Source organism: Rhineura floridana, chromosome 9 (genome assembly GCF_030035675.1).
Source record: "Rhineura floridana isolate rRhiFlo1 chromosome 9, rRhiFlo1.hap2, whole genome shotgun sequence".
NCBI lineage: Eukaryota > Metazoa > Chordata > Lepidosauria > Squamata > Rhineuridae > Rhineura > Rhineura floridana.
In genome coordinates this window covers 88,919,463-88,933,299 of record NC_084488.1, presented here as the reverse complement: position 1 = coordinate 88,933,299, position 13,837 = coordinate 88,919,463, and positions in this window count along the sequence as shown.

The window sequence follows — 13,837 nt, the reverse complement described above, 5'->3', positions numbered from 1 at the left end:
AGCAAGTTTTAGTTGGTGATTTTACTCTTGCTGGGATTTGGGTAGGTCTCAGACTCTTGTTTGTATTCAATCTAAGTTTTTCATCTGAATGCATGAAGAAATAAGGTGAACACTGTAAGTTACTGTTTTTGCTATTTTGGTGGACATTTTATATCTACCTGTACATAAACGCACGCACACCCCTCTTAAGATTGAATTGGGCCATGGGTAATGCTGTTTCTTATTTCCTGGCCAGGCAGGCATTTCGCTATAAACAGCCCTTCTGAGCTTCTAGTTAACTCTTAGCAAAACCCAGACACATTCTCTATGCCGCATTGTCAGGCAATGGAATGACCAAGAGTTCTCTAGTGCTGCTGATTGATGTCCAGGGTATCTTTTTCACATTTTCCAGTGGTTGCAGCAGTGAGTTTTGTAGAAGGAAGAAAAATAAGTCCTGTAAAGGTTAACTGATACTTAATTTTTGAGCTGAATTTTCTTATAGCCTAGGCATTTAGAACTAACAGCAAAAAGTTGGCTTCATGCCAAAATTAATATTTCTTTGATGCTCATCTTTGTACAACATAAATCATGAAGGTTGGTTTGCCTCTGTCCTACACCAGAAGCTCAGAATAGATAACACCATGTACTGAAATACATATCTTCCTTGCTTGTTTGTAATGTTGGTATGGTATTTTGTAGCATGACACACTGAGAATTATCAAGTATCTTTCTATAATGCTGCATCACAGTTCATGGTAAGTAAGTAATTTGGAGACACTGAATGTGTCCACATTGTTCATGCCTTTTTCCTTCCTGAAGTGTAGCAGAAAAAGCGATTTCACTACAAAATACTCCACTTAACAAAATTAAACTTCTCTTTCATTACTTTAGGAATTAAGAGCAAAATCCATTTGTCATCTCATGCTTGACCATTCCATTGACCAATGCAACAGTAGAGGAGGGCCTTTCCCTACATGGAAGTTACTTTTTGGAGCCACAGAGAAGAAACTAACTTTGGATAATAAACTAGATGCTCTTCTTCAGTTTAATTCTCTACTGCTTTGGATACTCTTTCAGTAAAAAGGCAGTTTACCTGTCCTTAAATTCTGGTGATACAAAGCTTACTGCTGGTGTCTTATCTGCAGGCCTTTGTCAGGGTTCTTTACTATTTGAATGGCACGGCCAAATGTCTTCATCTGTCTCTACTGTTGCTCTATGTTCTTTTGGTGGTCCTCCTAAGTGTGGTGGCGGCAACTGTGTAGCAGTTATATCCAGCTATATTTGAAAAAAAATTAAGGCCTGATTCAGACAGCTTTCACTTCATTGCAGAAATGTGGGGCGGGAAGAATTCATGAGATTTTTAATTATGCAAGAGAGGGCATGTAATTTTGGGGAGGGAACAATACAGAATAGGACTAGAAATGACAGGGCTCTGGGAAATCATATTCTAGGACCGCATAAATGTATGTTATCTTCAACAACAACCCTCAATATATTACCTATAAGATGTTATCCTCAACAACAATCCTGTGAGGTAGGTTAGGCTGAGACATGGTGAGTGGTGCAAACTTCATGGCCAAGTGGGGATTTGAACTCTGGTCTCCTAGGTCCTAGTCCAACACTCTAATCACCACACCACTCTGAATACAAAGAAAACTGAAGCTTAATCCAGACAAGACAGATGTTGTTGGTGGGTGGTTCCTCTGACTGAGTGAGTGGGGTATTCTCTACTCTAGATGGGGTCACACTTCCTCTGAAGGAGCGGGTTCATAGTTTGTGGGTTCTCCTGGATCCATTGCTGTCACTTGAAGCACAGGTATCTTCAGTGATGCGGTGTCATGGCCCTGTCAGAGGACTCATCAGACGAGGATGATTCGGGAGTAACAGCAGCAGACCCAGAAGGAGAAACGGAGGAAACTCCTGAGAACCCAGCTGCTTCTCCCCCTCAGCTGCAGAGCACCCCAGACACAGCTGAAGCCCTTCAGCCAGACGCAGACAGTGAACAGGATACTCCCCCCTCACCTGCAGAACATAGACAGCAGAAGGTCAGGCAGAAGAGGGGCAGGCCTGTCCACTTAAGGCCAAAACGCTGATGGCTCACACCTGCTGACAAACCTGCTCCTTAAAAGTCAAACCTTGGCTTCAGCTTGTTGCTGACTACAACGTCAGGCGTGGCTTTGTGTGTTTCCAGATTCCCTGAACCTTATCTTCGACTGACCCCTTGGCAATTGAACCCGGACCTCTACTGACCTCGCTTCTGGACTTCTGGCTTGGCACGTAAGCTTGGAAAGGGCCTTGCCCTTATCACGCTTCATCCTCGTTAGCCTGGCAGATTTACAACCAGACTACCAGCTAAGGACTTTCCCGCCCTGGTAAATACCCAGGAATTTCCAGCCCCCACCTGCACTGCTGTCTCAGTGCAGAGCTGACACGCGGAGTGCCTTCCATCTGCTTAGGATGGTGGCCCAAATGCAACCCAATCTGGACAGGGACAACCTGGCTGCAGCAGTCTATGCTCTGGAAACTTCAAGGTTGGATTATTGCAATGCGCTTTACATGGAGCTGCCTTTGAAAATAGTTTGGAAACTTCAGTTAGTGCAGAATGCAGCTGCCTGATTGTTAATGGATTCAAGGTGAACAGAGCATATAACACCAATCCTGTTCCAGTTACACTAGCTGCTTGTATGCTTCCGAGCCCAATTCAAAGCATTGATTTTAACTTATAAAGCTCTTAATGGCTTAGGACCCCAATATCTTGTGGAATGCCTTCCCCAATATGAACCTACCTGAACCCTTAGATCTTCTGAGGCCCTCTCCAGGACCCCAATCTGAGGGAGGCTCGGAGGGTGGTGACAAGGAAGAAGGCCTTTTCAGTTGTGGCTTCCCCTCTGTGGAATGCGCTCCCCAGTGAGGTCTGCCTGGCACCTTCATTTACATCTTTTCAGCACCAGGTAAAGGCTTCCCCCCCCCAGGCATTTGATAAACTGAGATGATGCTGTTGTATTAGTGTGCTGCCAAAGCTTTCTGTGGCTGCATGGGGGTGGTTATTTTATTTTTGTTTTGATTTATGTATGATATATTAATTTGGCTTTTCATTATGTTGTCAGTTGCTTGGAGACCCTTGGGTAGCAAGCAGCTAATAAAAATGTGGTTTCAATTTCACCACATTCACCATTTCATCACAATGCCAATTATCATCCAGCAAGTGACAAGACCCCTAACCCCCTTCGAATCTTTCCTTGCTCAACCTTGGGGAAATGGCAGGGGGGCATTATCAAAAATTTATGGCATATTACTAGAGACAACAGTAGGTTCCTCTATAAACCATAAAGCCCCTTGGGACAAAGACCTTAGTGAAAACACCAGTGAATCTGACTGGAATGGTATTTGGACTAGAACCCCTTTCAAATCTGTTTCTTCCAGGATTCGTGAAAATGCACTGAAGCTGATTTTCAGATGGTACCTCACTCCCCACACCCTACATAGAATCAATAACAAGCTCTCCCCCTTGTTCCCTTTTGGGAGGAAGTATTTAATGAAATCAACAAGATTACCAATCAATCCCTTCATTTAGACCCATCTCTGGCTCTGCTACTTATAGCTGATGAAGCCAACAATAAAATTATACACAAAACCTTGACAAACTTTCTTCTTATAGCAGCACAACTGGTGATAGCTGCTTCCTGGAAAACACTTGACCCACATATGATTCATAAATGGTATCAGGAAATATGGAAATTAGCACTTATGGAAAAACTAACACATAGTTCAAAAGCAACGAGACAAGGAACAGATGCAGACAAGTTCTATGAAGAATGGTATTGCTTTATTGTTTTTGTTAGTCAAAAGTGTTGGGGTATGCAAACCTCCAACCTCACACGGTCAGATTTGGCGGTCCACATTGGGATAATTATCTGGAAAACAATTCAGGACAATAACCATTTAACATATGCTTACCTCAATAGAGCATTATAGGTACCATAACTCCTATTGTCAATTGCACTATTTTCTCTCATTGTTGTATAAGTTATTCTTGTTTTGTATTCTGTTCTACCCAAAACCAATAAAAACATTATTAAAAAAAATAAAATAAAAAAAACAAAAAAAAACATACTTCTGTCTCTTCAGGTCACACTTTGTGCTTTTGTAAATGTCCTTGCAATGGCTTTTTGAAAATGATAGATTTTAACCTTGCTTCATGGTATTTGGGAACAGAGTGTGGTGATTGTGTTTTTATTGTAGGATGAGCTACTTCCGTATTCCACAGTGTAAGGATGTTGGAACAGGCCAATAAAGGGGGGAAGGGAGCACATTCTCCATACTTAGCCACTCCCTGATGATAATCATGCTGTATAGTGAGTGGAAGGAGACAGCTAGCAGCTCCCTGTGTTACAAAGTACTGGACCTAATCCAGCAGTAATAGAGTTTGTGTCATTATGTTTACTGCCTTGGGCTCCTGCTGGGAGGAAGGGTGAGATATAAATCTAATAAATAATAAATAAATATATTTATGTTATTCTGATTTGGTATAGTGATGGATGGCTAGCACTGCTTCTGGAGCATTTGAACCTACTCCTGTGCAGAGCTTGGAAAAGTTACTTTTTTGAACTACAACTCCCATCAGGGCTGATGGGAGTTGTAGTTCAAAAAAGTAACTTTTCCAAGCTCTGCTCCTGTGTTAGGAACTTATCATATGTTGAGTTTTTATGGACTTGCTTATCTACTAACATGTGAACATGGTTTAATTTGTCTTCACATATCCCTTCACTTTTTCCGCTCCCCCAAATAATTAGTATAAATTGTTCTATCCCATATTTACAAGAGGGTTGTGTTTTGCTTCGGTTGTATTTAGGAGAGATGGTGTAGAATAGTGGCTAGGAGCATGAGCTAGCAACAGAAACTCTGATTATTTTATTTGTTCATTTGTTACATTTATACCCCACCTTTCCTCCAAGGAGCTCCAGGTGGTGTACAAACATGGTTCTCCCCCTCCCAATTTTATCCTCACAACAACCCTGTGCGGTAGGTTAGGTTGAAATCTCAGATCAGCTATGAGTTCATTTATTGTCTTTATGCTCGATGTTACATCTCATTGTCAGTTTCCTGCTTCAGGATGGGAATAATAGTAACAGGATTGTTGTAAGGATTGCTGAGACAATGTAAATGAAGTTATTTGAGCACTTACTGCTGTATTTGCATGTACAAACCTTTTACACTCTCTCATCTCCCTTCTACTCCATCAGCATGGCTGTGAGGATATCACTTATGTTTTTCATTAACCACAGTTTAGCATTGTATCCAAACACTAAACTAAGGTTAGTCTTAAGAACACATAATGATTTGAAGTTGGATTGTTTTAGTAAACTGTAGTTAAGACTACCTTAGTTTTTCTGAGCCAGGACATCACAAAAAGCTATGGTTAGTCTAAAACAGAAGTGAAAGCTTCCAAAATTTTCTGTGTGACCTTTTCAGAGAAGGGGGAGGAGCATGTGAGCCCAAGGTTCATTTAAGCTCATTCTTGTAATGCTAAACCATGGTTTAATTTTGTGCATGCAAATGCAGGCAGTGAAAGCAAATGTGATATATATTGTATGTAGCCGTGTGTGTTTTATTACAAATAACTGCCCTAATGGAAATACAAATGGTACTGCTTTATTCTCTGCCCTCTTTAGTTCATTGAAATGGAATATTAAACAGGACAGATAAAACCTAATCTAGCTTGTTGTACAGATTCCATCTCCTCTCATTGTAATATAGACAAGGAACAAACCTGTTAGGTCACAAACCTACCCCAAATCCTGGTTCACAATATCCATTAACTAAAGATTCTATTAAGATATTTGTCCAATCTTGCCTTCAAAAGATAACAAATGAACAGAGTTCAGTTCAATTGCTACTATACTCTGTACTGCTCTTCAAAAAAATATTTATTTTTTAACTTTTCATATTAAAAACCCTGAACAAATATACATAATAAATTCCCTCCTTTCTCCCCCTTCCCCCTCCCTTGCATCTTTCTTCCTCCCACCCATTTCCTCTAAAGACAACCTTCATCTTTCACTTTTCTTTGCAAGTGCAATAACTTGGAATTACACCAGTTAAGTCAGCCGCTTTCCAACTCTACTGCCTGTTGTTGGGTTAAAATAAAAGGCCACCATTCAGCTTCAAATCAGTCTTTGTCCTTCTTTTTCTCTTCCGCCAGTTTGATTTTATGTGACAGTGTTTCTAGAATGGCTATTTCCCATAGCTTTCCTTGCCACTTTAAAACTGACAGGCAGTACAGAGTCTTCCAGTGTATAACTATCACAGCTCTGGCAGCAGCTGGCATGAACCCAATTAGCTTTTTATATTGCAAGTCCGAGTTCTGATTCGTAAAGGTGTTTAATAAGGCCAGTTCTGGGGCAAGAAGTATTGTCTGCTTTGTCAGTCTTTGAACTCCTTCCAGAATTTTGTGATTTTGTTGCATTCCCACCACATGTGTACATATGAGCCCTGTGCACCGCATCCTTGCCAGGAGGCATGAGAATTATTTTTTAAAATTCATGCTATATATACTAGAGTTAGGTACCATTTTTGTATTATTTTTACTGCTGTCACTCTGTGCGTTGTTGAGAGAGATTTATATGGAAAATTTCCCCACATATTTTGCCATTCTTTGTCTTCTATTTGGCAACTTAGATCTTTATCTCTTTTTTTTCCCAATTAATTTTTATTCAAATTTTCAAAACCAAAACAATACAAAAAGAAAAAAAAACACAAATCAATAACTAATACAATAAAAAAAAGAAAAGAAAAGAAAAAAATATATATAAATATTGACTTCCGATTTGTCATAGTTCAGCTATAAATCTATAATATATAACAAACCTATCTCTTAATAGATTATAAAATCACCTTCCTCCAGCGGTTATCTTAATTGGTTTCAAATCTCATTAACATCATATCATTTTAATCTTCCACAAAAAGTCAAAGAGAAGTTTCCAATCCTTGAGATATATGTCAATCAATTCTTTTGTTTTTCTAAATAAACATGTCAATTAATCCAACTCATCAAGTCTACTAAATCCAGTAATTTCAAATCGCTCTTCTGTCTTTATCCGTATCCATCTTCCATCTTCCATCTCCACGCATCCAAAAATCTTGCTGTCATAGTCATATAATAAAAGTCTGATAGGAATTTCCTCCATCACAGATATTTTCTTGCCATCAAATCCGAACGTATCGCTGAAGTATTGCTGCAAAACCGCATCTCTGTTCCTCTTTTCCACATGATAGACTAGTACATCTCTTGAAGATTTTTCCATTGACACAAAACAGGGATTAATTCTGTTAACTTTCTCCATTTCAAGTTTCATCAAATCCTTCCAGTCCAGGAATTTTTTTGAACCGATAAAGATCTTTATCTCATAAATGTTTTAATATTAAATTTGGTCCCATATCCCTTTCAATTAAATATTTACAAATTTTACAGACCTTCACTTTTTCTGAGCTTTTCAGGTTAATAATTGAGGACTCCCAAGCTGTTGATTGTCTCTTTCCCTGGTTCAGAATCGACTCTTTCCAAATGAAGGAGCTCAGCTGACACCAGGAGAGCCATGACAAACCAGATTCTTTAAGTTTGGTTCTCCAGGTGTCTCGGGGAAGTGATGCCCCATTTACAAAATACTCTTTAACTTAAATAGCTTGCTATTTATGAGGATTTCATAATCCACTTTCCTATCTTTTTTTGTAAAATTCTGGGTGATAGCAGATAGGAATAAGGGGGGAAATGCCTGGCATAAAGTGCTTGTATCGCTTTTTAAATACTTGTTTTGAAACATGGACTCTCTAAATTAAACCTGTTGGGTTGAATCCAACACTGTGTAAGTTGAATTCCACTTGTGCAATATGACTTCTTCGCCCTTCGCCCTGCAGCTCCCCATATACTCTCAAAATTGGCTTGAGAGTTTGGGGGAGACCATCTGGAGAAGACTTTGGCATGCTGGGGTGGGTGTGGGGGAGAAGATGAAGGGGAAGTCCTGTTGTGAGAACAGATCTGTTCCGCTTGCACAACAGCAGCACTGGATTCAAGCCATTGCTTCTTGTCCTGTTTTCATATAATAAGAGGAACAGATGTATTTTTATCCTTCTAAAGGCCTTCTTCCATATAGTTGTTGACCATTTATTACCCTTCGCCACTCTATCCTGCACCATGAAACTTTTCTCATTTGTTTGGCCTTCATGTCCTGTTATATCCTTATGTATCTCACTTCTGTAATTTGTCAACATGCCTGAATTATGGTACCCAAAACTATGCTTGTCAAACATGGCATAATAGGCAATAGGCCATGACGACCTGGACCAAGTTATATAATCACTTGCTGGAAGCAGATCTAGGACAGACAAAAGGTTAAAACAACAATAGAATTGTTTACCTCAAGATGCCTTGAGTATTATATTAGTTTAGATAAGAAAATTGAATGGAGGCTGGGTCTATCATTGGCTATCTGATACAAAGAATTTTTGTCATTCTTTGCAGTTTTGCACAGAAGCCTCAAGAGGATGGTTGTCGTCATTGTATCCAAGGGGCAATGGGCTGGCTCTTGATGGAGGCAGTATGGAAAGCTAGCTGGACCTTTGATCTGATCCAGCAAGGCAAAGAGAAATTAGAAGATTGCTGCATCTCCTTCCCTCTCTAGTGGCTCATTCCAGTATTGCTACATGTAATTTAGGAGGTGTTCAAACCTAAATTTCAGAACATTAGGAGGACAAGAGCCTCAGCCAAGCAGATTAAACCTAGTCTGTTGGAGACTAGTTATTTTCATTAGCAATGCAGAATGTGGCAGTCACCACAAAAGCCATCCCCATGCTGGCTTCCAACCAAATCATGGTTGCAGACATATGGTTTGCCAGTATGCACAGCATTTGGATTTTGTTGCATGCTAGCAATCTACCAAAAAAAAAAAGGGGGGTTTCTATTGGAGCTCTGAAAGACCAGTTGTGTGCTGGCAGATACATAAAGACACCTTGTCAGGGGATGGAATGGCTGGAAGTTGCTGCAGGCAAGACTTTTCCCACAGGGGCCAATACTGAGTCAGTAACACATATAGGCCCTCTTGGTGGAATATATTACAGAGACTCCCTGTTACACTGGCGCAAACTCGGTCATCTCTATTCTGCCAGGTGGTAAGTAGAACTTTAGCCCATTATCAGATGCTGATGTTTGGTGAAATTATTGCAACTGGCTACTAATTATATGACACCTAAGAGATATTTCTAGAAGAATCTAAGGTCTGGAAGAGTAGTACACAGTGTTTAGTAAATCTGTATTAGGAATGGAGGAATATTTTTCAGAAAATATGGGCTGGGGGAAATAGTGGCTAATTCGTGGTTGGAAAAGAGAATATTCCTCTTGTTCTTCTTCTAATAACCATCACTTCAACTTTGAAAAATGGAAATGGACTGCCTTCAAGTCAATCCTGACTTATGGCAACCCTATGAATAGGGTTTTCATGGTAAGCGGTATTCAGAGGGCGGTTACCATTGCCTTCCTCTGAGGCTGAGAGGCAGTGACTGGCCCAAGGTCACCCAGTGAGCTTCATGGCTATGTGGGGATTTGAACCCGTAGTCCAACACCTTAACCACTACACCACACTGGCTCTCTACTTCAACTTTATCTTTTGAGAAAATTGCTGCCAAGCAATGAGGTCATATTACAAACAGAATGCTATGTTTTGAGGGGGGGCTGGCATTTTATTTGGGGTTTGGTAGAGCCAGTGTGGTGTAGTGGTTAAGGTGTAGGACTACGACCTGGGAGATGAGGGTTCGAATCCCCACATAGCCATGAAGCTCATTGGGTGACCTTGGGCCAGTCACTGCCTCTCGGCCTCATAAAAACCCTATTCATAGGGTCTCCATAAGTTGGAATCGACTTGAGGGCAGTACATCTACATCTATTATTAGCACTGGTAACACATTCCATGCCAGCATGTCTTTTCTTGTAGATGCAACAAGATAGATTCTAGTTCTGAACAAGCAAGAGCAACTTGCTTCTCCCCTCTTGTGGATTTCCCCCCTTAAGATATTTTTTTAAATCATTAAACCTCACTGAGATTTTTTCCAAGAACATAGTGTTGCTATCATTAAGTTTGTTCTTTTTTTAAAAAAAAGATCTCCCCTAAACATATTTTTGAGTGTAATTAACCTTTTAAAAAAGATATTGGCTCCTTGTTTCAATATTTGAAACAATGAATGAATGCTGGTATGTGACTTGGAACAGTTTAAATAATAATAATAATCAGCTGGAATAATAGATGAGACTGAGCATTCCATTTAAATACCTTCTGGTTAAAAAGAAAAGGACTGGATGGCAATAGTTTTTAGAACAGTTGAAAGAGGTTTGATAAGGTCTTTGCTTCCCATGTTATGCATACATTCCCCCCCCTCACTTTTTTGGTCTAACAAGTTTTTAGAAACAATGCAAACACCAGGAGAACCTATTTGCCAGAGGTAAAAGTGGAAGGAGCAGGTAAATCATGATTAGAGACCCTTCTTTTCCCTGTTGCCTTCAGCTCTCCGAAAAAACCCAAACTATAATCTGGCTCTAACTTTAGGTGATGAGATTTACAGCACCTCATAAAGTATGCTAGCACCATAAAGAATGCAAGAAGAGCCCTGCTGGATCACACTAATGGTCTGTTTGGTCCAGTGTTCTGTTCTCTCAGTGACCAGCCAGATGCCTATGGGAAGCACCCATAAGCAGGCCATGAACACTCCGTGGGGAGTACAAATCTTTCTAAGGTTGATTACAAATGTCTGTGATCGGTTTCCCTATCTACAGTATGTCTGTGTCTGGACTTAACTTGTTCAGCCTCATCAGCCTAAAACCATCTCCAGATATCAAGAGTTTAACAGCTTTGCTGAAGCAAGTAGATTGAAAAGAGAGGTAGAGCTTATAGACAGTAACTGCTTGTAAACTTAGCAGGGGCCACATCAGCTCTATTACAACTTAGAAGCTGGCCCAAGCTTGCTAAACCTAAGCTGTTAGTTACCTTAGCTCAATGTCTTTCAAGAATCACTTGCTGAGAGTGGGGCAGTTGGCAAACCTGAATATATTGGGATGATCACACCACATACCCTTTGAGATGCAGATGCTCTGTCTTTTGTCTAAACATTATTTCTGCCTAAAGAGAATACCAAGGATCAGACAATAAAATTTCAGGCATTTGTCTTCCTTTTCAATGTTCGTACATCAGTTCCTTCAGACTTGCATGCTCTTTTATTGTATATCCATGTTTTCCTCCCATAGAAGACAAATTCTCCCATGTACAAGACAAATTCTATTAAGTCTTGAAGTTGGTTGCTTCTTCTCTGTTTGGCCTTTCCCTTCAGTACTTTTCATGCCAGGAACTGCCCACTTTCTAGCATCTGGCAAGTATTTGGACATATTCAGTAGTGACGAAGCATGCAGCATAATAAAACTCTCTCTGGCAGGTTTTCATGTCTACTTTCCATCCCATGACTTAGTTCCTGTTTTTCTTGGCACTGTAAGTTCTAACTGGAATTTCTGAGTCAGCAACCTTGTGTTCCAGTTTTGTATTGTCTTGGTTATTGTATTGAAGTTCTCATTGTGAGAAATCTGGTTCCATTATACTACTTTTGTGTGTGAAAAATATTCTTGACAGCCCTACTACACTCAAGCACCACATTCGTTGGTACAGGAAGGAAACAATGAAAATGGTAAAGCAATAAGGGTTGCATCCAACTATGTTTTACTCAGAGTTGTTGTTGCTGTTATGGGCCATGGTATTCCCGATCTCTGTGTGTGGATGTGAAAGTTGAACAGTGAAAAAAGTGGATAAGAGAAATATCAGCTAATTTGAAATGAGGTGTTAGAGAGCTTTGCAGATACCATGCAAAAAAGACAAATAATTGGGTGTTAGAACAAATTAAACCAGAAGTATCACTAGAAGCTAAAATTATGACACTGAGGTTATCATATTTTGGACACATAATGAGAAGACATGCTTCTCGGCGCCCCACTTTTTGGCGTTCCGTTAATATGGCGCCAGCGGGGCCATCAGCTGGAGGGGGGCTGGAGCTCCCCGCACTCTAGCTGATCTCGCTGAAGGAGGGGAAGATTAGCCATAGAGTGCTACAGATGATCTCCTCCTCCTGCGCAATCCACTTTTTGGTGGGTTTTGCTTTTTGGTGGGTTTTGCTTTTCGGTGGGGGTCTGGAACCTAATCTGCCGTATGAGTGGGGCCCTACTGTAATGGGAAAAACAGAAGGGAATAGAAAAAGAGAAAGGCCAAACAAGAGATGGATTGATTCCATAAAGGAAGACACAGACCTGAACTTACAAGATCTGAACAGGGTGGTTTATGCTATTGGAGGTTGCTGATTCATAGGGTCGCTATAAGTCGAAATCGACTTGAAGGCATATAACAACAACAAATTCTGTGTAAGTTTTATGCTGCAAACCAATACACACTCACCTGGGAGTAAGTCCCATTGAACCTAGTGGAGCTTACTTATAAGTAGACATGTATTGAATTGCACTGTAAGTTGGCTACAGCACTAAGTGTTTCCTCCCATTTTCAGTACTCCTGCAATGCTTCTGATCTTTAGTTGTGATTCTATGTTGTCCAAAACACAGCAACATAGTACTGTATTTAATTTGTATTAGTCTATCTCACCCCAAGCTGATCTCTGTTCTTTTTCCTACTGCTATTAGTTCTAAGATGAATGCAGGAAAAGATAAACACTGTTGGAGAGTAGTCTGGGAAAGAGTTAGGAAAGGGGATATGAAGATATTAGATTGCTGGCATTCAGGACACAATTTAATTCTTCTTAAGAAAGACCCACCCACTCTACTTGGCTATTTCTATCATATCTGAGCACATTCTTAACATCCCTGAACCCAAGCAGTTTGCATCCCTCCCAATTATGTTCTCTGCCTCCATTGTGTTATACAAGAACCATACATACAGAAAGGGGATATATTTTAGGCTTGCTCTTGATGTGCAAGAAATGAGTGGTATAGCCTCAGATGCACTGTAGGAATAAACTTCTAATGAATGACTGTGTGTGATGCAGCAACTTAATGTAAAAAAGCTGATTCCTGGACACAGAAGGCTGACTCATTTTTAGAATGGCAGTAATATAGGACTAATTTTGTTCTAGGAAGGAAGGGAATGACTAGTCCAACATTTCTACTATGGAGTAGATAGTAAACAATATAAGGCTAGATATGATTAAATATATAAAAGCTTATTTCAGAGACAACGGATAGGTGAGTCATATAAATGCTTTTGGTCAGCCACAGTACACAGTTATTATCAATCACTGATATGCTTCATATTGACAGCTGTTTTATCACAGAATTATTGTCTTGGCAAGGATGCAGTTCACCATCCATTTCAATGTACATACACCTACTTTGTGGCACCTTAAAGACTAATTCACTCCTATGGTATAAGCTTTCAAGGACTAGTGCCCATTTCATCAGATACTTTATATGGTGCTTTCAGCTTGTGGACATGCACATAAATGTGTATATTTATTTACTTAAAATATCCCCCCCACCACCTTATTGTCAAGACTATTCCAAAGTAGTTACGTCAAAATTGATGCAAAAGGGGAACAGCTACAGCACTAGGGGACTGAAGAAGGCCTGCCCTGGGAGTGAGTGAGTGAGTGAGTGAGGAGTGAGTCCACGCACTGGTAACCTCCAGGCTGGATTACTGTAATGCGCTCTATGTGGGGCTACCCTTGAGGTTGGTCTTGAAGTTGCAGCTGGTGCACAATGTGGTGCAGAGACTGCTCACTGGGGCAGGGTATCACCAACCTGTCACCCCACTGCTGAAAGAATTGCACT